Source organism: Alligator mississippiensis, chromosome 16 (assembly GCF_030867095.1).
Source record: "Alligator mississippiensis isolate rAllMis1 chromosome 16, rAllMis1, whole genome shotgun sequence".
In the NCBI taxonomy this organism is placed as follows: domain Eukaryota; kingdom Metazoa; phylum Chordata; order Crocodylia; family Alligatoridae; genus Alligator; species Alligator mississippiensis.
In genome coordinates, this window is record NC_081839.1 from 5,159,995 (window position 1) to 5,186,832 (window position 26,838).

Below are 26,838 nucleotides of genomic sequence, written 5' to 3' on the forward strand. Positions count from 1 at the left end.
CAGTTTCAAAGGAAATGACTTGCACAAAGCTGCAGCAAGGAGCTGGGCAGGGGCAAAGCCTAGGGCTGGCAAGCTGAGGGGAGCCAACCTGGAGGCCTCTGCAGACTGAATGGGGCCCCCTGCACACATGCCCTCGGACGCAGGCTTTCATTGCAGGGCCCCGTGGCAGAGTTTTTCCCGCAGGCCCCTGCCTCTGGCAATGTGCTGGCTCTGCTCCAGCCAGGCGGGTGCTGTCTGCCTCCTCCATGGCAGGGGCTGGAAGGAGGGTAGGAGAGGAGGCAAGCACAAAGGGCATAATCTCCCAGGTCCAGCCACTGGCTTCTGCACCTTGAAGTCCCCGGGGTCTGCTTTAGAGAGGAGCTGACCGCTGCTCCCCAGCATCAGCTGCACCTCGGGGCAGAGCTCAAACCTGCCGAGCGCTGCCCTCTGGGAGCGCCCAAACTGCCTGAGGGTTTTGGCTGCTGCCTTGGTCGCCCGTGCATGCAGCGTGCCATGGTGGTGGCGGGGCAGGTGCAAGAGGCCTGTGATCCCCAGCGCCAGAGCCAAACCCTGAGGGAACAAGAACGTGGGCCTGCGGCACAGGGCCAGAACGAGGCACGGTCAACTCTGCTCAAGGAGCATGGATCAGGGAACAGCTGCCCTCGGCTGCCAGGAAGGTGGGCACAGCTGAAGGTGGCATGGGCAGCCTCTAACCATCCCCTTGGTACGCAGAGCGCCGCTTGGGACCCCGAGCTCCCACTGGGCGCACGTCTTGGGATGCATCGCATCAAGCCGGGGCAGTGTGCGCGGGCAGGGTTTGTACAGTGCCGTGCACAAGGGCAGGTGGGGCTGCCAGGCACGACGGATGCAAATTCAGCGCCTGGGTTGGCAGGTGAGATTCGGCTCCCAATGCGGGCAGGCTGGGCCGAGTCTGGGACCCCGGGTGCAGGGAGCTCCCCCCCCCCCAGAGCCCGAGCATCTCCTATCCCAGCCGGATTTCTCTGCTTTTCTTCCTCTTTGGGGGCACGGCATCCCCCAGCCGCTACCCTAACACTGTGCCTGCACCCAGGCGCCCCTACCCCCCTCCAGGGCAGCCTCAGGCTGAGCTGCGATGGCCCCGGCAGAGGGTGGGTGGGACCAGCCGCCACCTCCCCGCGCCGGGCGGGGGAAACTGAGGCAGGGCCGGGCGCGGGGGCGGCTGCGGGCTCGCTCCGCTCCCGGACTCCAGGCCGGGTTTCCCCGGGAGCCGCGGCTCGGGAGCGATGCGGGCAGTGCGGGGTGCGCACTCCGGTACCGCGGCAGCCCGAGCCCGAGCCCGGCGCTAGCCCCGGCTCCCACCCCGGGCGCGGGGCACCGCCAGCTGCTGCAGCCCCCCCGGCTCCGGCCCCGGCCCCGGCCCCGGCCCCGCGAGCCCTCGGGGGGGCCCGGCCCGCGCCCCGGCTGCGCGGGGATGCCGGGCTGAGCGCTGCGCGGCAGGGACAGGTGCGCGGGGGAGCGGCGGCGCCTCCCTCTTAAAGCCGGGAGCCCGGAGCCGCGGGCGGCACAGCGCAGCGCACGGCGCCGCCGGCCGAGGTGAGCACCGCGCCGGGCACCGCGCTTCGGGCCGGGCAGGGCAGGGCAGGGCAGGGCCGGGGGTGGCGGTGCTTTGCTGCGGGGGTCCCCGGGAGCCACCCACCCACCCCCCTCCCTCCCTCCCTCGCTCGCTCGCCCGCCCGCCCGCCCTTTCCCCGCGATCCCGGTCGGGGTCCCCCACGCGCACCCGCGATCCCGGTCGGATGGCGGCCGCGAGCTGAATGCAACCCCCCGCCGCCCCGCACAGCCCAGGCCCGCACCGTGCGCAGCGGCTCGGATCGGGCCCCTGGGCTGCAGGATCGGGCCCCCTGGATCCCCCCCAGTCTGGGCCCGGCTCGGGGGGGGGCTGGCAGGCTGAGGATGGGCTGGGCAGGCTGGGGGGCGGCAGGGACTCTCCTTCCCCGTGGTCCCAGGCAGCCTGGTTGGGTGGAGACTCCCCCCCAGCCCTCCCCCAGGGAAGCAGGACGCCTGGGTTTTGTTTCCCTGGCCACACAGGCTCCCTGCGTGACCTTGGCCACCTGCTCCCCTTGCTCTGCCTCAGTTTCCCCGACTGCGTAGGGCTTGCCGCTGCTGCAGCACCCCAGGGCTGCCCCCCCAGCCCTTGATACAGCCCCGTGCTGGAGCCCTGCGCTCTCCGGATGGGGTTGGGGGAGGCAGGGAGCCAGGCCAAGGTCAAGCGGCAGAGCCTGGGGGGATGCCCCAGCCCCAACCCCGAACCCCAAGCACAGCTAGGTGGAAAGAGCCTTTCAAAGCCCTGGGGGAAGACAGGGGCCAGGGTAGAGTCCCTAGAACCAAACTTTCCCTCCTTTGCTCCCAGAGGCCCTTCCCTGGGTGCACGGCCTGGGCAGGAGCTCTACTGATTTCCTCCAGCCGTGGCCTGGCCGGGCATGGGGCAATTGCCCAGTTGCCTCCCCAAGGGGCAGAATGGCTCATCATAACCAGTGCCCGTTCCCCAGCTCAGCAACCTCCCACCCCCAGGGGGGAGCCGAGTCCAAGCCCCCCCTCCCCAGCTCTGCATTGGTTCTGGGAATCAGCACTTCCAGCAGTCATAAAATCCATGCAAAGTGATTCCCCCCCAGCCCGGCTGCCCTCCCTCTTCCATTTCAGCCTAAATTTAGGGCCTGGATGGCATGACGCTAGAGGGCAGGTTTGTGAGGGGCTTCATGCTGCTCTGCACTGGCCCATTAAATGCTAAAAAAAAAGAAATGAGGCAGGATCAGGCCCTTCCATCCCCCTCCCCTTCCCCGCAGCACTTGGAGAGGGCAGGGGAGAGCTTGGGGGATGCCCGGTTATTGTGTTTTTTCCCTAATCGCCGTCATGGGGCCCAGGCTTGTGCAGGTAATTAGGGGCCCAGTGCTACTAGGTCCACCCTCGCTGATAGCAAGGAGGGAGCTGAGCTGCCCATGGGTTTGGGGCTCCTGGGGGGGGGCTTGTGCTGGATGTTTCAGGGCCGCGTGGCGGTAACAATGGCGCTGACGCGGGTGCGATCGGATCCCAGGAATTGTTCCCCTTGATGGAGGGAGGGGGACAGTTCCCTCCCCCCACGGTCTCCCGTTCTCCCCCCTCCCAGCACAGGCGGCTGCCCCTCTGCGGTTGTCGGGGCTTTGCAACTTGAACCCGGGTCTCCTTTGTCACCATCTGTCAGCGCCTGACAGATCAAGGGGTCAGCGCCGGGGGCTTTGAGCCACTTCACCCGCTGATCTGGTTTCCTTTGCAGCATGCTGGGGGGGGGGTGCGGGTGGGGGGTCCTGTGCTGAAGCACTTGCCTGTAGAGAGACAGGGCAGCATTGTTGGGGGGGCATGGCGGAGAGGGGAAGGAGGGGGTCATTTCTGCGGGGTTTGCGGGGTTTCCTAGGGTGCTGCATGGGGGTGTGCCTGCGGTGTTCTGCACAGGGTCTGGGGGCACGGTGTCCCCTTCCCACTCCTGGTGGTCTGCCATGCCCCAGCTTGCTGCGCTCAGGGCTGTGACTCACTGATGCCCCCAGACTGACAGATAGACCTGTCTGGCATTGCCCAGCTTCACTCGGGGTCAGGCGCAGTGCAGGGCGGTGGCCCTGTCCTCAGGGGGCCGGCTGCTCCCCGCTCGCAGGCTGCCCGTGCTGGTTCTCCCCCTCTCGGCGGCTCTAAACGGAGACCGTGGGATGGTTTTACCAGTGCTCAGATGTTCCCACACCTCCTCTGGCTGTAGGAAAGCTGCTCGCTTGTGGGAACCCAGACCTGAGCACGGCTCCAGAGACTGCTCCTAGCGGCATGTGCAACAGTGCTTGCCTTGGCCCTGGCCGGCTCGACCCATCTGGCTTCCCTTGGCTACTTATGGGCCACCCTGGTGGAGCAAGGGGCTGCCATCCCCAGCCCCCCTCCCCAGGCCTGAGCCAGGCCCCACCTGCACTGCCCTGGCCCTGGGTTAACCTTGAACTTGGCTCCCTTCTGCTGGGCAGGAAGGCTTGAGGGCGCTGGGAGCCTCCTTCCCTCTCTCAGCCCGTGGGGGCTGGGGCTGGGGGAGCCATGGCCTGTCCTTGAGGCAGGGTCTAGTGTCTGGAGCTCTGGCAAGTCCTCGATATGGGGCTATTGCCTCCTAGAGGCGGCTCACAGTGCAGCACTGGGATGCTGGGGGGGCAGCGAGTGGTCACCAGAGATGCGCAAGCCTCTAGAGCTGGCGTCTGCAATGGGTTTGTGTTGCATTTAGGAGGCTGCTTACTGTTTTGTGAAACAAATGCTGAAGAACCCCCTGCCCCCGCCTCCCCCCTGCCCCCCCAACACTATTTGGCCATTTTGCTTGTCTTGTAGTTCCAAATTGTTGCCTAATCTTTGGTGCTGGGGAGGGGGGGCATGTGTGCGTGTGTCTTGTGTGTCATGCCAGATGTTTGGTGTGTGTGTTGTGTACCATGTAGCTGTTTTGGCATGTGTCTGCATGTCCTATACACCGTGTGGCTGTTTCACCATGTGCATGTGTGTGTGTCCAGCTTGCCATGTCCCGAGGTGGGCAGGTGCAGCAGCCTGGGCTTCCACCAGCGCCAGGCCAGTGGGTCAGAGAAACCCCCAGGGACTTCTCAGGATTCCTGCTCCGAGGCTTTTGGATTTGGGCTCTGCCAGTCTGTCCATCTGCCCCTGCCTGTGCTCCCCACATCCCCTCCCGCCCCCTTCTCTCTCTGGCTAGCATCCCCCTAGCAGTTCTCTAACATTCAGACCTGCCCGTCCATCCAGCCGTCCATCTGTCTGCATGCATCTCTGCCTCCTCTATCTATTGATCATCTCCTGGTTGGCCTTGCACGCCTGAGCCAGCAGCCCCACAGCCTGCACAAAGCCCCTTTCCCCTAGGGCACTGCCCAGGCAGTGGCTGTCCACTGGCAGTCGGGGGGCCTGGCTGAGCTTGGCATATGCTGGCCTGGAGAGGGCCTGGTGGGGGTAAGGGTGGAAAGTCCAGGGATCCGGTGCTTAATCGGTGCAGCTCCTGCCACTGGTCACCTCCAATCCCGAGCGCCCGGGCAGGCATCGCGTGTAGCTGTCGTTGCTGCATCCCAGCCTCGCTGATGTGACTGTCTCCCACCGGGTGAGACAGGCCAGCTCGCGTGAGTCAGGGCTGTAATCTGCTCCATGTATTTTCAAGGCCTGGCCATTAAACTCCTAGAGGCGCTTTATTACCCCCCGGCCGGGGCTCCACGGCTGGCGGGTCTTGCAATCTGAGCCCAGGGCTGCCGTAGTCTCGCTCGCCTTCCCCGGCGGCCTTGACAGCAGGCCCTGCTGCTGCAGGTGCCGGTTCCTTGGGAGCTTCTTCACCCTTCCCTTGCGCTGCCCCCGCCTCCCCGCTGGCTCCTCGCGGCACCCGGAGCCCACACCAGGCAGGAGCCGCTGGTAAATCTGTTTTCCTTCTGCGCTGCTGCTTGGATAAACAAAAGAAAATTAACAAATTAAAACCCTGAGCAAATAAACCACCAGCTCGGCTCGGAGTTTCAAACCTCCCGCAAGCGGGGAATTGAGGAGCTCAGCTGAGCCGCCAGGCAGAGCCCGCCCGGCCGCTGGCGCTGCTGTACAGGGAAGGGCTGCGCGTGCTCACGTGTGTCGGTGTCATGCATCCCCTCCGGGGCAGGATCCAGGCGCAGTCTGTATGGTCTGCTACTCCTTGTTGGGGTGAGAGCAAGGGGAGCCCCCCGCTGCTCCCTGCGATCCATTTTGGGTGGCAGGGCAATCTATTGGAAGCCATAAATATTTAGATGAGTGTAATGATCGAGCGGTCTCCCCAGCTGCCTCCTGGACAGGTGGGGAAGAGGCATTGATGGTTGAAGAGGCTGAAGCCCCCCCCCGATCAGGCAGCCCTCTGTTCTCCGGGCGTCAGTCCCAGCGGGGCATGGCAGCGTGTTAGATCAATGGAGAGTCTGACCTTCCGCACAGGCGCTGCCCATCGCTGAGGCATTGTGCCCCCCCTCGCCTGCCTTCTGGCCAACTGGGAAGGGCCCAGCCCTGATTGAAACCCACCAGGTGCTGTCGAGTCCTTCACTCCCTTAAAGTCATGCCCCATGGGCAAGCGCCATCCTGAACCGGCACCTGGGGCCTGACCCCACCCGGTCTAAATGGTAGGGGAGCATTGAGCTTCCCCCATGGATGGCAGTGGAGGATCGGACCCCCTGGCCAGGGCTCTCGCTGGGGGCGAGCGTGAACAAAGAGTCCTGTCCAAGTGCACGGATGCTGCTTGGTTATGGCCTGGGCTTGTTGTGGGGGTGTTAATTCAAGTCCTGTCAGACATGCTGTTCCAACCACCTGATTCTTGGCATGGGAGAGGGGGCAGAAGAAGGTCATACGGTTTGTTTTCCTGGGCTAAGCAGGTTTTTCTTTTGCCCCGGATCTTCCGGGATTCCTTTTTCCTGGTCTGCTTGGAAAGGCAGGTTTGGCAGCCAGGCTGCAATGTTTGCATGCGAGTCTGATGCCGAGCAAGAACTGCCCGAGCGGGAATCCGCCTGGGCATTGCCAGGCAGGTCGTGCAGCCCTGCACATGTCTTTCCCAAGTAGAGGCCAAACGTGTCTCACGTTGTCCAGGAGGAGCTGGGGCAGGCGCCAGCGTGGCTGGAAGGTCCCGTTCCTTTGGTGAGGAGGCGTCCGCTAAGCAGTGAGGGATGATCTGTGGCTGAGACACTAGCCGGGGGTCAGGACACCTGGGTTTGCTTCTGGAGTGGGCTGAGCGAGTCCGTGGGATGATCAGTGACTGTGTTGTCTTGGACCTTGCTGGAGCTGAGATGTCACCCTCATCTCTGTGTGCCTCAGGTCCCATCTCGGATGTGGAAATGTTACTTCTCCTTCCTTCCCTGCCAGCTGCTCGGGGCAGGGTTTGTCTCCTGCTGCGTGCAGCGCCTGACACACCGAGACTCAGACGTTGGCTGAGGCCCGTACCCGCCACTTCACTACAACCCATTGCTGCCCCTCCGTCAGGAAACGTGGCAGTAATTCTCTTCGCAGGCACGTTCGCTTGGCCAAGCTGCTTCTCCCCATCCATACTGTGGCATACGGCATGCTGTTACCAGCATAAACAGCAGGAAAGAAAAACGGGAACTAGCAAGGCAGCGCATATGTAGCCTGGTTCGGGGAGCGCTGGGTGCCGGGAGACATTTAACTAGTTCAGGGCTCGGCTGGAGAGTTTGTCACAGGCTTTGTGCACATTAATCTCTTTGGTTATTTTCTTTCCCCCTCCCCTAAAAGCACAGAGAAAGGCAGTAGCCTAGCACAGGTGAGAGGAGATGGGTGTGAGCAGAGTCCACAGGCCTTGGACTCCAGGGCTCTTTCCTCTGCCAGACTGCCTGACCCCAGCAGCGGTGGGGCTGAAATCAGGGGCACTGGCAGAGAGAGCTGGGATTGGAAGGGACCTCGGGGGTTGTCTGGTCCAGGCTCTGTGCAGACATGGGTGTGCTGTTCCTAGCCCACCTCAGACAGCAAGCCCCCCATCCGGGCAAGGAGCCAGGGGTCCTGGGCAGCTCCTCCCCAGGTCCGGCCACTCCCCCCAAGGTTCGACCCAGCTCTACTTTGCTGCTATTGGATTTGTGGAGTGAGATGCTCCCATGACAGGGGCCGGTCACGGGGTTTAGGGAAGATTCCTCCAGCCTTCCTGACTGGGGCTGGTCCTTGGCTGCAGGTGAGGAGGAGTTTTTCCTGCCCTACCCCCTAATCAGTCCCAACCCCCAGATTTCAGAGTCAGGTGCAGCCCTGGGACAGCAGGTGCCAGATCCCTTCCAGTTTATTTGCCAGCATCATTGATGCTAATAGGGCATGACCCAGAGCTCTTGGCATGTGTCGCCCCCCCCCCACCCCTCCCACGAGCAAGCAGTCACGGGCGGCCACACCAGCTGGGCCAGGCGGCAGTGATCTGGAGAGCAGCCAGCTCACCTGACGCCTGCTGGGCATCCTTCCTGCTGCCCAGCCCCGTGAGCGCCAGCCACCGGGGCAGCCGGAGGTCTGCTCTGATCCTGGCAGGAGTCTTCCCTGTCGTTGGTACGGAGATGCTGAGAGCAGAGCCCCACTGTGCCAGGCCCTGGCCCCACTCACACCCCAGGGGAGTCTGTCGCACGAGCTCCCCGCACCAGACCAGGGAGGCAGGAAACAACTTTCCCAATCAGCTGTAGCAGAGATGGAAACAGACCCCAGGAGTCCTGAGAGGCAGCTCCAGGCCCCTTGATCTGAGGCTCTGGCTTCAGCCTGGCATGTTTTGAGCGCATCGCTGCTGGTGTCAGCCTCGGAGGAAGCTGCTAATGCAATTGTGTGTCTGCGAGCAAAGGGGATGGAGAGCGCGGGAGCGTGCGCTGCTGGCGGTGGGAGGGGGGTGCTCCCCTGGGGCCGCATTGCATTGACAAGATTTCACTCCCCGTTTAATTACAATTTGGTAACATTCAAAAATAAAACCCACCCCCTCCTGTCTCTGGGGCCGTGGCAGCTCCGTCAGCACCCGGAGGCGGAAGCTGCCTAGACTCCCGGCTTCCTTGAAGGCTGGGGCAGAGCAGGGGCAGAAGACCCCCTTGCTAGGAGCCCCTGCTGTGACTGTGCAGTGCCTCAGGCATTGACGGCCCCCAGACCCGTTCAGCTGCTGCTCGATCTCAGTGCTGACCCCACAGCTTCCTCGCTGCCTTCCTTCGGGGGACCCTGGCATCCCCTTTCTCCGTGCAGTGGAGCCTGAAGCCTCTTCAAGCCCCAGGTCGCTCAGGCCTGGGCCTCAGGGCGGGTCATCCCTCGGCTCAGGGGCAAGGGGCACCTGGAGTTAAATGCAGAGGAGCTGGGTCTGGAGGGTGATGCTGTGTCTGTGCTGTTGGACCCAGCCCATCCTCTCGGGGCCAGGCAGAGAGATGGGCAGACCCCAGTGTGTCCCCAACACTAACATAGGCTGGCAGGTCTCTGTCGCCCCATTACTGACTGGGCCCCCAGCTGGGGGATGGCCAGGAGCAGAGCTGGCAAGGGGAGAAGCCAGGTGTCCAACTCCCCCCTTCCCTTCTGTGCCCCGGGGGCATGCTGGCACCAGGGATGGGGTGGGGGACATGTGAAAAGCTAATGGGGCTTGTACTGAGATGTGGATCCTCCCTGGATCCTTGCCTTGGGCCTCCTTCATGCTGTGTCCTGTTTCCCGCTCCTCCCTAGGAAAAGAGCCAGGCGCATCCTCAGCTGGTAGCAAATAGCCCAGCCCAGGCTGGAGCCACGGTCCCAAGCAAAGCTTCTGGGCTTGGGCAAGGGATGCCTGTGCTCTTAGCCCAGAGGGTGATGGAGACCACCCTGTGCTCACCAGCACCTCCTCCTGGCCCTGACCCTGCAAGGCTCGGGCATCGCCTGGGGATCAGCCAGGGCAGGGCTGGGATGGGACCAAGGCTGTGGACAGCCAGAGCAGCAGGACACGCGCACCGGGGGAGGCTGAGGCTCTGGCACCCATTGCCCCAGCCCTGGGCAACAGGGGAGGCGGCCGGCGTGCTCAGGTTTCCAGCGGTGGGAACATAATTCTCTTTTATTATCAGCCCCATTCATCATCTCTCCGCCAGGGATGTCGAGATAAAGTGCCAGTAAATTAGGAAGTGTTAAGAAGGCGATTTGGGAGGCTGGGAGCCTGGGGTTATTACAAATCCTTCGTCTGGCAGCGCGTGCCGGGGAGCCAGCTTGTGGCTGCCAGCCGTAGCCACTGGGCCACCAAAGTGCTCCCGCCCTGGGAGTGACCAGTGGGCCCCAGCGCTGGCAGGGAAGGTGGCAGGTCACCACTGTGGGGCTGTTATGCCCCAGGGAGCTGGCCGGGGGCATCTCTTCTCTCATGGACTTGAAGCGACTGTAGCTGGGAGCACGGTTCTTGCCAGGGTGCCTGTGCATAAGATGGATGATCCTATGGCACATGTGGGTAGACTGACCCCCCCCGTGGTACCCAGGGGCTACCTTGCTGCCAGGCTGGATCCCAGTGATCCCATCGTGGCTGTGCCAGGGGCCAGGCTCAAGGGAGGGGAGACTTGCAGCTTTGCCCTTGCCCCTAGTGCAGTCCAGCTAGGACCCAAGCTGGGGGTGGAAGGCAGGCTGCTGCAGCCCTGTTTGATGCCCACGGGGTGTGGGGCTGGGCTGGGGCCTGGGGGCTCGGACAGTACTGAGAAACCCCCCCAGCCCCAGTGCGTTGCCCTCCACAACTGAGCCCGGAGAGCTCTTGTCGGGCTGGGAGGACCGCGCCTGGCAAAGCCGGCAGCCCTCTCTGCTTCATGGCCCCACCGCAAATCCCGCAGCCCCATCACAGCCATCCAGCCCCAGCCTGCCCCCGCCATGGCCCGAGGAGAGCCGATTCTCATTCCAGAGCACGTCCCCTGGCTGGCTGCATCCGTGCAAGAAACCTCAGTGCCCTGCCTGACCCGGGGGCGCCGGCTCATCCCGCATGCGAGGCACGCAGCAGGCTATGCCCCGCGCATCGAGATCAGGAGGCCTCATGCAATGCCCTGCTCCCCACACGCCTCTGCTAGACCCAGCAACGCTGTGGGGGGTGCAGCTTCTCAATGCACCTGTCTACCCCCTCTATAACACACATGTACATGTGCTTACACGTGCATGCACGCACTCACATACCCCCTGTAACACATGGGTGTTACACCCGAGGCACATATACATATGTGTACCCCAGAGCCACAGTCACACACGTATACCACCCCCCCTCCCCGGGCCTTCCTCTCTCTCGCTCACATGCGCGCACACACGCGCACGCACATACACACACACACGCCAGCCGGGCAAACACAGCTGCAATTGTCCTTGAGTCTTCCCCTCTGCTTTGAATGCGCCCCTGGCCTTTGCTCACCCCCCTCCATTTTGCTTTCTAAGCAACTGGCAGGAGCTTTTGTGGAGCAAGTGCCTTTCAATGGCTGGAGCGCGCAGAGGAAGCCAAGTCACAAGTGCTCCCCCCGTCCTGGCGAACTCCGAGTGCCAGGCAAGCAGGGCAGTGGGACAGGGCTGTGGCTGCAGGGCAGGCGGGCACACCAGCGTGGGGAAGTTGGATGCTTGGTGTGAGCCAGTCCATGATGCCTTCAGGAGCAGGAATCGATTTGGAGATGAGGGGACTTGCCTGCCGGCAGAAGCAGCTCATTGCCTGGCTATGCGTTACTGCCTTTCACCCTGCGCAGCCGTTTGCACACCATCCAAGTGTACGCACACGCATGCTCTGCACAACTCGAGAGCTCGTTAAGTTTCTCACCACACAGGTCTTCTAACACGGATAAACACCAAGCATGCATGTTGCACATGTGTAAACCCCACTGATACACAGCACCCAGGCACAAGGCATAGGTAGATATGTCATGAATACATGTGCGCACCCCTGGAGGTCGCCCCCTTCCCCCTTACTGGCCTGTAACGGCCCAGGGGGTAAGCACAGGTCACGGAACAGACATGTGCTGCACACACGCGTGCGCATGCCTGTGTACACATGCGGCTTTGCACTGCTTTCAGGCTGCTCCCTTTGAAATCCCCCTCAAAGGCTCACAAGCCTGCAGAGATTCCTTCCCTGGAAGCATCTATCAGTAGCATTTTTGCTGTCCATCCCAGGATGCCAGCAAGGCACATCTGCTCAGCACCTCTCCCTCTGCAGAGCAGGGCTGGGCTGGGGATGGGGGAAGCCACTAAAGTACATGGGCCGGGGCTTGCTGGGGAAAGTGGAGAGCATGGGCCAGCATCCTGGAGCCCTGCCTGCTTCTGGAGCGTGCTGGGGGCTGCGGCTGGAGAGTGGGCATAGGTTGTTCTTCCAACTGGCCAGGGAGGACTGGCTGTGTGTGTGTGTGTGTGTCTAGTAGGATGGACCTCATTGCGGGTGAGGAGAATAGGCAGTGTGCAATGATGTATGTGTAAGATGGTCTGCATGGTGAGTGTGAGTATGTGTGTGTGTGTATAGCAGGATGGACTGCGTGTGTGGGGTGAGAAGAAAAGGCAGTGTGTATGATGGTGTGCTTGTGCATGTGTAGTAGGATGGACTGCATGTGTGAGGTGAGCAGAAGAGGCAATGTGTACGATGGCACGTGTGTGCATGTGTGTAGTAGGATAGACTGCATGTGGGATAAAGAGAGGAGGCAGTGTGTGTATGATGGAGCATGTGTGTGGTAAGATGGACTGCATGTGCAGGGCGAGGAGTACAAGCAGTGTGTGTGCAAGCGGGGTGTGTGTGTGTAGTAGCTGAATGAACTGCCTGTTGGCCTCAGTGTGTTGGAGCACAGGCTGTTTATGGAGGATGGGGGCTGCGGGATAAGGTGTGTGTGTGTGTGCGATTGAGGAAGGGGGTTTCATGTGTAAGATGGGTTCTGTGTGTGCACACGTCTGTGTGTGTGTGCGTGCACCAAGGATGGCTCTGTGCCTGCCTGCTTGGGGGATGCTGTTTGGATGTTACCCTCTCCCCACCCAGCTGCGTTTCCATCGGGCCCTGCCAGCACTGCTTGTCCTCAGCCTGAGACGCACCAGGGGGCTGGGAAAGGCTGGAGAGCTCCAGATTCCTCCCCACCCTACGGGCCTCTGGGGTAGAAGCAGACAAGGATATTAAAGGCCACTGGCACGTGGGGAGAACTCCATGGCAGTGAGGGGTTAAAGCCGGAGCCCCTCCCGGGATACACCTGGCTTTCCCCTGCATTGAAGGGTTAATAGTCCCCTCTCCCTCCCCCTGCATCCCCCTGGTCCCAAACCTTGGTGTGTCGGCTCTTTCCAGCTGGATCCGGGTGGGCGAAGTCCCAGCCAAGACCTGCCACTGGTTTGGAGCCAGCAGCGAGGGCGATCAAGAGAGATCAAAGGGCTGGTTGCAGCAGGAATTGCAAAATCCACATGGAGGGGGCAGCCGGAGGTGGCCAGGATGGGAGGGCGGAGGCCAGTACTCCTGGGTCCCACGCTTCTTGCTCTGCCAGTGAATCACAGGCCAAGTCACTTCCCTGACGAGTGCCTCCACTTCCCCCGCCGAGCTTGGACCAGATGACAATGCCTGGCCCCGGCTCCAGCATGCTTGGGATGCTCTACAGATGCGGCCTGACTAATGCTTCCCAGAGCCGAGCCCACAGATTGCAGTGGGGGAGAGGAGGGCTCAGCCCCGCAGCTTGCATCCTTGGCTGAAGGCACTTGAATGCCCCCTTTTGCACAGGGGCTTTGTGCACCCAGTGCCCCCCGGGCACTGGATGAGGCCTGGGGGGCTGTCACGAGGCCCATGCAGTTGCTTCTGTTCTCCCATAGTCTCTCTGCATCCTGGGACCCAGTGTGTGGTAAGGTTTGTGCCTGGGCATGGCCGTGCCTGGGCATGGCCGTGACATACAGGGGAGCTCATCACATGCGTGCTTCCGATCCAGCCAAATCCCGAGAGGTCCTGGAAGCAAAGGCTCTGAGTTGGCTCTGTGCCTGGGACCACATCTCCCTCTACAGGCAGCTCCTCCAGCCTCCCACCCGCTCCATGGGTGCCTGTGGCTCCACCGTCTCCAGTGGCTGTGGTCGGTGGCTGGGGGGAGGACCCCACACGTCAGTGGTTGCACCGTGATTGTGGCAGGACACTACACCAGAACGTGGCCATGCTGGGCCGTGTCGTGGGGCTCCTTTCAATCTGGGTCTGCGGCCCCGGGCAGGACAATGTCGCGTTTCTCAGCCAGCGAGGGAACACCTGACCTTGCAGGACGAGAGCAGGCATGTGGGCGGGAGGCCATCGAGCTCCGACACAATGCCCCTTTGTTACTGCACTTTGCTGGCATCCGGCCCCCAGGCCTGCCACGGCGCTGTCTGTGGCCTCTGAGCCTGCTGGCATTTGCACATCTGGCGCCTGGGATGTAGCTACCTGGTGCCACAGGTTCGAGTTCTGGCAGGGCAGGTGTTTTCCTGGGGCGGGAGGTCAGCTCCGGGGCAGGTCGCTGCCTGGCTGTTTCTTGGGTGAGACTACAGTAGCCAAGGCAGAGCGCAGGCCAAGGGCAGCTGAGGCATTTGTGCCTTTGGAAACCCCCACCTTTCAGCTTTTGCCTCATGTGATCCTTCCCAGTTCCCTGGCCCTTGGGGATTTCCCAGTGCTCTTGGCGAACATGTCCCTTGTGCTCCCTGTAACATGCTGTGCTCCACCCCAGAGGTGGCTGCATTACAGCAGGAGACAGCGAGAGTTTTGCGCCTTTGCTACCACATCCGTGGCTGCCCCCATGTCTCACAGTGGGATGAAACCCGTGTCTTCCAGCCTGAGTAGCACAGGCCCCATCATGGGAATTCAAGGGGACTCTCCATCGGTTGTTTGCCGCAGAAGGTGCATGACACCCAGTTCTCCCGGCAGCATGCCACGATCGCCGCCTGGCGACAGCCCCACGGATGGGATTCTGGCTGCGCTTCAGGAGCCCGTTAGCACCCCCAGCTGCCAGCCGGTGTAGCAGCCATGGCATCAGGCCTGCCCCGGGCGGCACGCGGGGTCCGTCCCCTCCCCGCCGCGGGCTGGCGGGGTGCTCCCAGCTCCCGCCTGCGCGGCTGGGATTCCGCGGCTCATGGTGGCTCACAGTTATTACAGGGCCGCCCACCCGCCCGCCTGGCCCCCGGCCCCAGCTGGGGCTTTGGTTTCCCTGCAGCCCCTGCCCCGAGCAGCCCTAGCCATTAAGGGAATGGGATCTGACAGCTCGCGGGGCAGGTGCCAAGTTCGACGCCTTTGAAGTTGCGGCTGCAAAATATAGATCAGCATCTCTCTGTGTCGTGCCACCCCCTTCCGGAGCGCTGGTGGGCGGGGGAGGCCGGCTGGGCCCGGTGTCTGCGCGGCACAGGGAGGGGCTGGGTTCCTTAATAACACACTCGTAGACACAGACAATCCCCTGCCCTGGTTAATGACCCCGGTCCTCATCTGCATAGCACCTTCCCTTGGAGAGCAGCACAGGCCACCTTAGAGGTCAGCAGGAGACATGCAGCCACTTCTGGGGAGGAGGGAACAGGCTGGCGGCAGGGCAGGGCCGGCGCATTGGAGGTGTGGGCTGCAGCTGCAGGAGCCGCCACAGGATCTTCCATATCCTGCAGCGCGGAGAGGAGCTGGGTTCTGGAGGCCTCGGCATCAGCCCCAGGGGAATTGGGACCTGCTTTATCCAGGTAGTCGGCAGCACTAGGCCGGCCCTGTTTCCTGCTAAGAGAAGAGTTGAGCCTCAAGGATTTGCACCAAGATCTGACCGCCAGAGGAGCTGGGAGCTGGCACTCGGGGTCCGGTGCCCCCGTAGCCACCTGGCCAGGTGCTGCCTCCGGTGACCCCCCCCAGGTATCCCGCCTTGCCGTGCTGGAGGGAGCTGGGGTGGGAGGTGGGGGTGTGCGCTAGTGTGTGTGTGAGGGGCGATGTCCTTTGTTCCCTTCGCTTGCTCAGCAGGCTCATTCTCGGTGTGCATGGCTGGTTGCTGATCCATCGGTTCGGTGCTGCGGGGCACGTGCTATCAGCTGGGTCTTGCCACGAGCACCCCACCCTACCGCCCGGCTGGGGGACCGTGTGGCAACATCTGCCTGGCAGCAACCCCCTCCCCGCCTGGTTAGCATGTTCAGCGGAGGAGTGCTGGTGGGGGGTGCTCGGGCAGGACAGCAGGGTGCATTTCAGCTGTACCCGGTCTTGCAAAGCACCTGGTTCTCGGGCAGCCTGCGTCCTTTCCCACTTCAGCTCCTCAGAGTGCAAGGGACTGGGTAAAAGGGTATGAGCATCACTGCCTTCTCCTGGAGGGGACCAGACTGGCTCTGCAGCGTGTCCTGAGCCCTATACTGCTGGTGTGTCCATGGCAGGGTGTGGGGCATGGGTGGGGCTTGGGGCAAGGAATCGGAGTGGTCTCTGCTGTGAAGACCCATGTGGCATGGAGGCCTCCAGGCACCCTCTAGGTGAGAGCAGCAGCAGAGAGGAAAGGCAGCCGTGGGGCGCTAGCACACAGCACCACTTAGAAATGCAGGTTCTGCCACTGTTTTCTTGTGGGACCTTGGGCAAGTCCCTTAGCCTCTGTATGCCTCAGGCCCCCTGTGCTGCCTTGCTGCCCAGGTGTTTGTGGGGGGCACGGAGCAGATACAATTTCCAGATGCCTGGGGATGAGCTGGGGGGCTGGCCCTGCCTGGCTGGTTCCTTGTCATCTCCTTCCCCCTTGCACACACTGGTAAGCTTGGGGGCTGCTTTGCCCTCCCTACGGCTGCCTCCTTGCTGGGCTGGGGAGGGATCAGTCGGCTCAGGCCTGGCATGGGGGACTGAGAGCTCTCTGGGGCTCTTTCGCCAGCTGCCCTGGGGTCCCGGCCCCGGCCGACATGCCATGTTGTGGGAGCCAGGTGCAGTTTGCATTGGATTTAAATGCAAAGTGTTTTAAAGCATAGACGTTTTAAATCAAGGCCCCGGTGCCTGCACTGGGAACAGGTAAAGGGAGCGTTGTCCTGAACAAAGCGAGACAGCTGAGCATGGCCCGTACGGGAGCTGGGGAGGGGCGGGGGGCGGAAAAGGGGAAATAAAAACAACAAATGCGTTTGAGTAGGACCTAATAAAACCAACGAGAATCATGTTCCTCCCCCCGGCTGCCCTCCCACCCACTCCCTGATTTCCTGTGGTTGATGTGGGCTGTTGGCTACATATGCTGACGTGTTATTGTAGGGTCTTCTGCGAGCACAGGGGCGATGTCTGCCAGGAGGTTGTCGCACTGAAAATCTCTGGATATGGGTGCAGAGGAGTTCAGGCTTTCCCTCAACACAGCCCAGTTGTGAGTCCCCCTGGGGATGGGGCCTAAAGGCAGGTGGACATGGTACCCACAGCATCCCTCCTGGGCTTAGCTGTAGATGCCAGCATGGCCAGTGCTAGCCTGACGGGTCAGCCAGCTTCGGGCAGGGCCCTGTTAGCCTTGCCCTGGCATGTTATTGTCGTGCTTATCCTGTTGGGGCATCGGGTCGTGCTGCCTATTAGCGTGGCATCGTGCACGAACAAGCACTGCAGGGCCGCGCTGGAGCTGGGGCCGCGTTCGCTGCGGGGTTATTGGCCGTCCGGCAGCAGCCTGCCTGTGCGGGCGCCTGCTCTTGGAGCCTGCTCTGCCGCGTGATGACAGGCAAATAAATGGGAAGGGAGTTTTCAAACTGCCCTACCCTTCCCCCACCCCCGGCCTTGGCTCCTTGCACGCTGGTCCCGATCCAGCCTAGCTTTGGGAGGGCTGCGGAGGAGTGGGGGGGGGGGAGGGACTGGGCCGTGAAGGCACCCTGCGGGCTTCAGGCATGAGTCACTTAGGGAAGAACCTTGTTTTCCTGGATGCATCCTGTTTATGGGGCAGCTCTGCTTCCCACAGCCCCGATCTCCTGATCTCCTGGTGCCACCTGCCCCACGGGGGTCTCTGCACCTGATGGGGCTGGGGGTAGTGGGGGGCTCTAAAGGGCTGAGTGATGCAGGGCCTGTGGCTGGAGGGGACTGGGCCTGGTGCCAGGAGAGATGCAGGGAGGTGCTTTGGCCAGGAACATCCCCCCACGGGATGTGCCGGGAGGAAGCCGGGTGGGGGAACAAAGGCAGGCAGGAACTGCAGGAATTCGGGCTGGAATTCCTTTCCGTGCGAGGCGGCGTGACTTGGCCGGGCTCTCGGAAGAGCCGGGGAGGGCCGAGGAGCAAGACATCTCTGCTCCATTCCTGGCTCTTCTCGGCGGGAGCAGAAGTGCTCATCCTAGTGGTTCGAACTTGGAATTGGGACGCCTGGGTTCAGTTCCTAGCCCTTGTGCGAGAGCATGGTCCAGGGGTCAGAGCAAGGGGTGGGGAGTCAGGAGCCCCGTGGGTCGGGGATAGTGATGGGCGGGAGAAGGGCCAAGAGCTTACCTGAGGCAGGATGCTCGAGTGATGTAAATCAGCAGTGGCCAATGGAGCTGCCCCAGCAGAGAATCAAGCCCTGGGATGCTAGACTCAGCTCTGGAGGGAAGGGAGGGGGATCAGAAAGGGGGAAATGGGAGCAGTGCCCAAGCTTTGGGCTGGGAGCCTGGATGCCAGGGCTCCATCCTAGATCCTCCTGGGGCTGCCGCTCACTGTGGCACTGACATCCTCTGTGCCCTGGGACATGTCCCTGAGCTCCCTTGGCTTGTACCGGGGGGACATGGGCTCCCGGCCCCTCCAGGCTGCTGGGGTCGGGTCCCCCTGGGAGGCGTCTCTGGCAGTCTTGGGCTCCAGCACCTGCGTGGTGCAGGAGGACGTGCTCCCTGCTGCTACGAGTCTCACATGTGGGTCCAATGCTCAAGGGAAACTCCAACAGACAGTCCTGGGGGCTGCTGTGAGAACCCGTCAAGCCCATCAGCCATTCATGCCTTATCACCTCCCCAGGGACGTGCCAGGCAGATAGACAAGGTCCTGAGACCAGCAGAGCAGGGGGAGGCTGGCACGGTGTGGGGGAAGGCAGCAAGGGGCTTGACTATGGATGGAGGGGACCACAGACGAGAGGCTGGGCATGTGCTGTATGGACCAGGAGGCAGTGAGAGGCCGTGGCTACATTATTTATGGACATGGGGACTCTGCTGTGTTTGATGTGGGCAGGGGGGGTCAATGGCTATATGGACGTGGGGGATGAGTGCTGTATATGGACTGTTGGGGGGGCAAGGGCATGCTCTGTATGGACCAGTGGGGGAGTTATAGGCCTGCCATGTATAGCTTGGATGAAGAGGATGTGACTGAGCCCTTGGGTAAAGCAAAGGGGTGTCCTGGCGTGTGGAGGGGAGAGGTGGCAGCATCTGGTGTGAGGGCAAGGGGCAGGGAGGGTCCGAGCCAGCTCCGGGGCAAGCTGCAGCATCTCAGGGCAAGTCCCAGCTGAGACCCCAGGAGCAGGTCCCAGGGCGAGGGCAGGCTCCAGTGGAGAGGCTTTGTCTGGCTCCCAACCTCCGGGCCCAGGGCTGCACAAACCCGCCAAGGCGCTCCCTGGCCTCAGGAGCTCGCCATCTAGGTCAGGAGCCAGGCAGGTATCGGGGCGGGATGGGGAGCAGAAGGGCAAGGTGACAAGCCGGTCTGCTCCTGCATCCGGCTGGCTGCCCTGGGGATGAGTCAGCCCAAGGCAGCAAGGGGGAAACTGAGATACAGAGGGAGGAAGTGACTCAGGCCAGGGACTGGCTGCCAAGCCCGGAGCAGCACCCAGAGGTGCTGGCTGGCTGCCTCCCTTCCGGCATGCCCTGAGCTCCCCCAGAGGGGCAAGGTGGGGATGGACCAGGCCTGGCATTACCAAAGAAGGGGAAACTGAGGCAGAGAGAGAGGGGGAAAGCCACTTGCTTTAGCTTTCAAGGTGACAGAGCTGGGGATTGAACCCAGGAGTCCTGGCTCGCTCGGCTTGTCCTGTTGCCCAGCAGGCCTGTCTGTAACCACTAGTCCTGCTTGTCCCTGTGCCCAGTGGGAGCAGGGCTGGGGACACCGACCCCCTCGTCCTATAACCCTGGGCTCCACTGCAGGCCCCTTGCCCGCGTGGGCCAGCCGCCCGGCCCCTCCCCCGCCCGGCCCTCTTAATTACCCGCTCAGTTTAAATGACACTTTAATTTCCTTTAAATGATTTGCTGAGCGCTGCAAGGGGGGGGGCTTTTTCCCCCTCTCTTTCTCTCCTCTTCCCCCTAATTGCAATTTGCCGTGCTTGGATTTCCCCCCTCCCCCCGGAACGTGCCCAATTTCCAAACAGTGAAAGACGGTAATTAAAATTAATTAGCCACGGAGCTGGCTGCATCCAGCAAGTCGCGGCAGGGGTAGGAGTGAGCTGCCTCTTGAATTATTCACGGACTCCGTGGAGGACCTGCCCTTACCCGGGCCACAACCACAGCCTCGGCCCGGGGGTTAGTCATGGCCACGCCACGTGGACCTGGGAGCCCATCGGACAGGCCCGGGGGTGGCCACGGAGCATTGGGGCTGGGCACAGGGAGCTGTGTTGTCAGAGGAGGGTGGGCCTGGGGGTGACGGGGGAAGCATGCCCCTGAGTGGGGCTAGGCAGTGCCCACTGGGCACTGGGATGGGGACGTGGCAGGGGTGGGAGGGGAGCCATGTGCTGTCGGGGCTGGGGGGCACAGCGTGCCCATGGGGAGGGGGCAAGAGGGCGGCAGTCCTGGGGGCAGAGGCTGGACCCCGTGGTCTCCTCCTGTCCATGTCAGGCCCCACAGAGGGACCGTGGGGCATGGTCTGTGTTGGGGGTAGGAGGGCACAGCTTGGCATCACGGGGGCTGGTGTGACATCCCCTTCTGGCTGGATTGCCCCAGGGATGAGCACCCTTCCAGCAAGGGTGCTGGGCTGGGGCGGCAGGGTGCTGAGGGGCTCTGAGACCCCCCGCTGTCCAGTCCCCCCATCCTCTCTGGACCCGCCATGGGCCCAGCTCCTGGCAGCAAGGTTTAGGCAGTTGCCATGGTGATGCCACGAGCTGCAGCGTGCTCCCCCCCCCCAGCCCCGTAGAGGGTCAGCACAGGTCCAGCCGGGAATAGCCGCTTTTATGGCTGCTTTGTGTTTATTTTTGGTGCAAATCAAGATGCTTCCTTTATGCAAATTATTCCTTAATATGCAGATTGATGTGTATTTAATATGCAAATTAACATGCGGATCTGGCAGGCTGCCAATGCCTCCCTCAGTGTCGTGAGAATCGGGCAGGCCCTGGCGCGGGGAGAGAGACGAGGCCGTCAGCAGCCTCCTCGTTAGGAATCGCAGGGCCCAGCCCCCTCTTTGACCGTGTCCTGGCTCTGAGGGGCTGAGCCAGGGACCGAAGCGATGAGGCTGGAGAATCCTCTCTGTGCCAGATCCCTTGCAGCCAGGCACAGACCCCTGTGGGCACGCTTCATCCACCTGCCACCAAGATGCGGCCACCTCTGGGGTGGCACCTGGCCACTGTTGGCATAGCACATGCCAGCACTGCCTGGTCCCTGAGGGCAGGCAGAGAGACGGGAGGCAATGGCAAGCTGGGCCAGCAGTGGAGGGGAATCGCTTGAGTCGAGTGGGACACCTGGGTTCCCTCTCCTTCTGTCTCCCATGTCCCAGCCTGGCGGGAGGGCGGCGGGAGGTGATTAATGTTTTATACCCGCCTGGCCAAGTGCAGGCCTATAAACGGCAGCTGTAAGGGGATCCTGTAATCGGACGCGCGGGGCCCTGGCTCCTGGCGGTGCCTGGCTCTGGGCTGGGAGCGGGGTCATTCGATCTGGCGGGGCAACGCTGGCTCCAAGGTAAATGCGAGTGCCCGGCATTTGCAGGCACCCCCTCCCGTGCTTCACATGCTGCCCATGGCCAGCCGGCTCCCATGTGTACACAGCCCTGGTGTTAATGAGCTGCCCGGCTGGTGCACAGTCAGCCTCCTCCCTGGCCCCACGGGTAGGAGGAGAGGGCTCCCAGGAACCCGGCTTCCCAGCCTGCTCGGCTAGGGAGGCAGTGAGGTGGCCCCCAGAGTCCCGGAGCACTGTCTACACCAAGGCACCCCCAGCCCCTTGCTTTGGGGGGATGCTCCTTTTGGAGATGCTCGGAGGTGCCCCAGCCTGATCCCCGCCGCAGCTCAGAGGCAGAGCTGGGGTGTGCATATTTCAACTTCCTTCTGGGGGGGACCCTTGCCATCCATCCGCCTGTCCCCTTGGGGTTCCTAGCTCTCTGGCCTGGTTGGGCTGACATTCCCGCTGTCACCCCCGACTGCCTGGGAGCAGCTGCATCCTGGCCCTGCATGAAGCCCTGGGGCCTTCCCCCCCCCTACCCCCCCAACTCCCCCAGAGCCTTGAACTGGGCAGCCGGGGCCTGCGGCATCCGGTGTGTGACAGTGGCAGCTGGGCGGGGGCTCCCCGCCGCAGGCGCCGCAGGGAGCAGGTGCTCAGGTTGGCTTGGCTTCCAGCACCTCCGGTGCTGCTGGCAGAGGATCAGGAGTGGGAAGGTGGGGGGGGGGGGGCATGGTGGCTTCTAGGGAGCCCTGGCTCCCATTTCCCCACCCCAACCTACCTGGATCTTGGGGTCACTGCCTTCCCTGCTGTCACCCTGCCCTGCCTCCCCGCTAGGACCTCCCAGCTTGGGCAGGGAGCCTGATACAGGACGAGTCCATCCGTTTGCCCATCATCTCTGCCAGCGGGCTCCGGCCAGCCAGCAGAGCCCTGCTTCTGCAGAGGGGCCTCTGTCCAGCCTCCGCCTAAGGGTACTGCCCAGGGCTGGGGCTGCAGTTGCCTCCCCCAAGTCAGGCCTCAGGCCCATGCAGGGGCTCCCAGTCAGGCTGCTCGTGGCCCCGTTCTCGGTGTCCCACCCCCCTGCTCTAGCAAGGGGTGTTCGGATAATGCAGGACCCCTGCACCCACCAAGGCTCTCCGAGCACTGCCTTTTCTGCCTAAGCCTCTCCCTGGGACCCTGCGACGCTGAGATGACACAGAGGGAACCGGGGCAGTGAGCTTCTTGCCTTCATCGACTCCTCGCTCCAGCCAGTCTGCACAGGCTGAGAACTGACTTAGCCAGCTGACAAAGCTCGCTCAGCTTTGCCCAGCCCATGCGGAGTCATGCTCCCGAGATAAATAATGCTTAGTGCTTGCACTGTCTGGTGGCTCTCCTTGGGGAAGAGCCCAGAGTGCTTTGTAAGCTGCCAGCTTTGCCGCCATCAAAATGCAGCCACCTCTGGGGTCCAACACAGCTGCTGCTTGTACAGAGCCGGCAACACTGCAGAAGTGACTTCATCATCAGTCTCTGTCCATCTCTCTAATCGGCTCCATACCTTCCCTCTCCTTCCCTGCCTCCCCCCCGCCCCCTGCTTCTTTTCCCCCCTGTCCTATATCCATTTCACAGTTGTAATGTTAAGCGCCCGCTTTCAGCTTTTCATTTTGTCAGCGTTTTCTTATGGTGCTTATAAGGGACTCATTAACATATATAATTGCCGCCTCTCTATAGTGATTTGTGCTGATTGCTTATTGGCGTTAGTTACTTTGTAAAGGAAATTAGCCTAAACATCAAATAAAATCCAGCATTATCTGTATTAAAAGGGAAGCCATTTAGATACTGAGATAACACCGCCGCGCCTCTGTATACATTGTGGAATAATGTGCCTCCGTCAAACGACACCTAACGAACCCGTTTCTCTTTGCCTGATTGATTTGAGGCTTGCTAGTGGGGCAGCCAGACGATGACATTTCCTATTCCAACAAGGCAAGTTGCACTGGAAGGAATAAAATGTTGTTTTGGGGCTGGGCGGGATTTTTCAGCCCTCCCCCTGCTTCAGTGGTGTTTTATATCTTTGAGGCCGAGCCCAGGCGTGGATAAAAATCTCCGCTCTCTAGAACTGATAGAAAATTAGCCGGTGCTTAATAAACTTCATGCACAGCCTCCAATCGCAGCTGTAGATCAAGAGGAAGATAAATACGTCGGCTGGTTCGCCTCCAAAGAGCAGCTATAAGTTATTGCTGTTTGCAGTGAGCCTATGGCTAGAAAGGTTACGGGCGATGCGCCATTTATAGGCAGAGCCTGGCTTTTAAAATCCATTCTCCGCTGGAAATTGGTGTGCGGGTCATCTCACGAGCTAAATCTTGAGATCTGAAATGGATCGGTGCCTAGCTCCACGTGGATCATTTGCCCTCCAGGGCTGCGATCCAGTTTCTTGTTAACCTAGTCCCTGCCTCTGGAGGCATTTTAGCTTCGAAAAGGAGGGGTTAGCAGCGCTGAGGCCGTGATCCTAGCTAAACCGCCTTGCCGCTGGTCCCCTGTGCCTGGCATTTCCCCGTGGCTTCCACTTTGAAATGGGTGATTGTGGCCGGCTGATGCGAGCACTGCAGGGTTTGTGGCTGTTTTAATAATGTCACAGGGCACCCTCTGCTCCCTGCCTGGCACACACGCATGCTGCTGCCTGGGGCTGCTGTGGAAGGGGGATGAAACCGCTACCCGGGTGTTAAGAAACCCACTGAGCCGTGGGAGCATTTGATGCTCAGAAGGGAACCCAGGAGTCCAGGGTTTCACCACTACACCCCGCTCTCCAGCCAGAACGGGGAATTGAACCCAGGCGTCCTGGTAGCTGGTGGAATAGCTGGTCCCAGCGTCTCGGGTCAGTTGGATGGTGGATATATTAATGCCATTAGCCTCTAGGTGCGTGGGGATGGGGCTGTAGCCTTTCTACCCGTTGCCCAACGCCGGGGACTGAAGTGGCTGGTGGGTCCCTTCCAAACGGGGCAGCGCTCTCACTCCCCCGTTGTTGGGAAGCCAGGGCCTCCCGGGCCGGGGTCCTCTCTGGTAACCTTACTCCTCAATGGCAGGCGAATTCCTCTGACGTCACCCCTGTGCGGCAGGAATAAGAATCAGAGCCGCGTCTGTGCAATGCCGACAGCTGCCGCGAGAGCCGGCTCCGGTTGCGGTGACATCAGCTCTACCTTGCCACCTGCCGTGGTGTGAGGCCGCGAGGGGCCTGGGCACATCTCCCCGGCTCCTGTTCCAGAGTGACAGCTGGGCCCCCCCAGGGCCAGGGACGGGGGGGGGGGGGGGCTGAGCCCAACACGCCTGCTTCTGGACCTGTCGTAATGCTTGGCTTTCCTCCGGGGAGAGTTTGCACCGTGCAACATCCCCTCGCAGCTTCCCGAGCTATCTTTTGCCCTCCCCCACTGAGGGCACCTCCCTCCCCCCCAAGGCAGAGACCCCCCGAGTTCTGCCCCCTCCTCCCCACCCGCCCCATTCACAGCCTTGTCCCACCGTCATCCTGGCACGGTGGGGAAGAGTGATTGCCTTGTCAGTGCAAACTGCCTGGAGGCTTGGCAGAGGCCCCGCCAAACGCAGGAAGGAGCACGAGGCAGCCTCATGATTTAGGGGGTCGTGAATCAAATCCCCTGGCTGGAGTCAGCTTCGCCCTGCTATTAAATCTGAATGCTCGCAGCAATCTAGACAAGAGCCAGAGCAGTCTGGAGGGCCCTGCTGCCCCCAGGGTTTGGCTGGGCATGACCAAGGCCATGCTGCAGGTCGGTGGCAGAGGGGGTGTGGAACCCAGGGCTCCTGCTAGAGGGCACTGCCCTGCAGCAGCCTTGGAGCTGTCCCCCCGTGGCAGGGGCCAGGTGCTGTGAGACCTGGGCACGCAGGGCTGGGGCATGTGCAGGGCCTGGAATTGCACAGGCCTCAAAGCCCCTCCGGGCCCAGCCTCCCAGGAAACCTCCTGGGCTCAGTCCCCCCCATCAGTCATAACCAGCTCCCATCACCCAGAGATCTCCAGTGTTCAGCATTGCAGCGTGACACGGTGGGGATGGTGAGGGAACAAAATGATGTGACCAAGGACACTCTGTGGGGCAGTGCCAGAGCCAGAAGCATCCCACACAGTGTCTGGAGTCCCTGGCTGGGACCAGCTCCCCCTGACACGCGTGCCGGCCAACAGCGCTGAGTGGGAAGGAGGCCATTTCTTACCTATCGATTTTCAATACCCTCTGACCAAGATGGAGAGGCACCGATGGAGGCAGAAGCATGTGCCGCATCCACTGGCCGGTTCAGGGCCGAGGAGGGGACAGAGACAGATGCCCACACTCAGGGGAAGGGGAATTGGATCTTAGGTGTGTAAGGACAGTCCTTTCATAAAGGACCCTGACTAGGCCCTGCTTGGAGCGTGTTTCCCCCTCCCTTGCCCGTTTCTTCCAGCAGTGCCAGCTGGTGCAGACAGACACGCGGGAAAGCTCCCATCGTCTGTCGCGGTTTCATGCTTGGGTTTTCCCCTTTGGTAGCAGTTTCTCTGGGAGGAGCTCAGGGTGTTTGTAGTGGGGAAAGAGGATAGGTGGGGAAACTGAGGCAGGGAGCAGAAAAGTTGCCTTGCGAGTTGGTGTCTGGGTGTGGGTTTCACACGCTAAGCGGGGGGTGACAGGGGACTTCCGCAGCGAGACCCTCGTGGTGCACGGAGTACGGCTGGGGTGTCAGGCACAACCTCCATCTAAGGCTCGGAGCACGCGCAGGCATCACGGACCCCGCGGCATTGTCAGCCGGAGCCGGGCCGTGCACACCGGTGTCCAGGCTGAACGCTTGCTTGGATCATGGCACGCTGCTGAGTTACAAATCCCCGCTCCCTACCGCTTCAGAGAGACTGAAAGCTCGTCAGGGCAGAGAGAGAGCCGTGTTGTCTGTCTGTAAACTTGCGGCGTTGCGGGAGGGTGCTTTCAGCAAGAATCACTATTAAAATGATGTGGTTTCCCCTTCCTGCTCTCCACCGGCAGGCTGCGAGCAGTGAACCTGCTGCAGCGCCTCACCCCAGGGGTGGCTGCCTTTCCATGTGGGTAATGGGGAGACTTGTTCCACCCCGCCCTTGCGGTGCAGGGCTCTGCCCCAGAGCTGGCTGCATTTTGCTGGCGGCTCTGAAGCGTTCCCTTGGCATGGCTTATGGGAGAGATGTTTCGTAGCCCTCGTGTGTGAAAGGTGCTTTTGAGAAGGAAACAATGATGAATGAGCCCATTTCTCCGTGGGTGAAGGGGACGGACCTGGGGGCTTTGGCACAGAAGTAACTCCAGGGTCGGTGGTACCTTGGTTTGAACCGGGCTGTCTCTCTGGGGTCAGGCCCTCCCTGGCGGGCTCAGGTAGCTCATGCGTGCCAGGAGGCCGATGTGGGTCGTGGCAGCTCAGCTCCCAGCAGCCGGCTGCTTGTGTCAGCACCTGGCAACACCCGCCTCTGCCATGGGGCAGCTCCTCTCCCAGTGCTCTGGTGCTCCCCCAGTCACCCCTAGTTTGCCTACCCCTATTCCTCCCTGCTTCTTCCCTCATCATCCTCCTCTGGTCCCAATCCTGGGAGCCCCACAGTGCGTGCACTGATGATGAGAAGCTGGCCGCAAGCTTCTCCTACTTGAGCTCTCCGATGCCTCCATTTCTCCCTTCCTTCCTCCAGCCCTCAGACACACCCCTGGGCCAGCAACTGCCCAAGGCTGCCCCACCCCATCTCTGTGCCCCCCAGTCCCGTGGTGTGGAGCAGGCCCC

At 61.8% G+C, this 26,838-nt stretch overlaps 1 protein-coding gene across 1 annotated transcript in view; it reads left to right on the forward strand.

The window, feature by feature from the left end:
* Positions 1-1,260: 1,260 nt before the first annotated feature.
* SEMA6B (semaphorin 6B) overlaps positions 1,261-26,838 on the forward strand; it is a 56,707-nt gene continuing 31,129 nt past the window's right edge. Inside the window, exon 1 of the mRNA XM_059719512.1 lies at positions 1,261-1,551. The gene's annotated coding sequence lies outside the window, so the exon portion shown is untranslated. The remainder of the gene's footprint in view (positions 1,552-26,838) is intronic.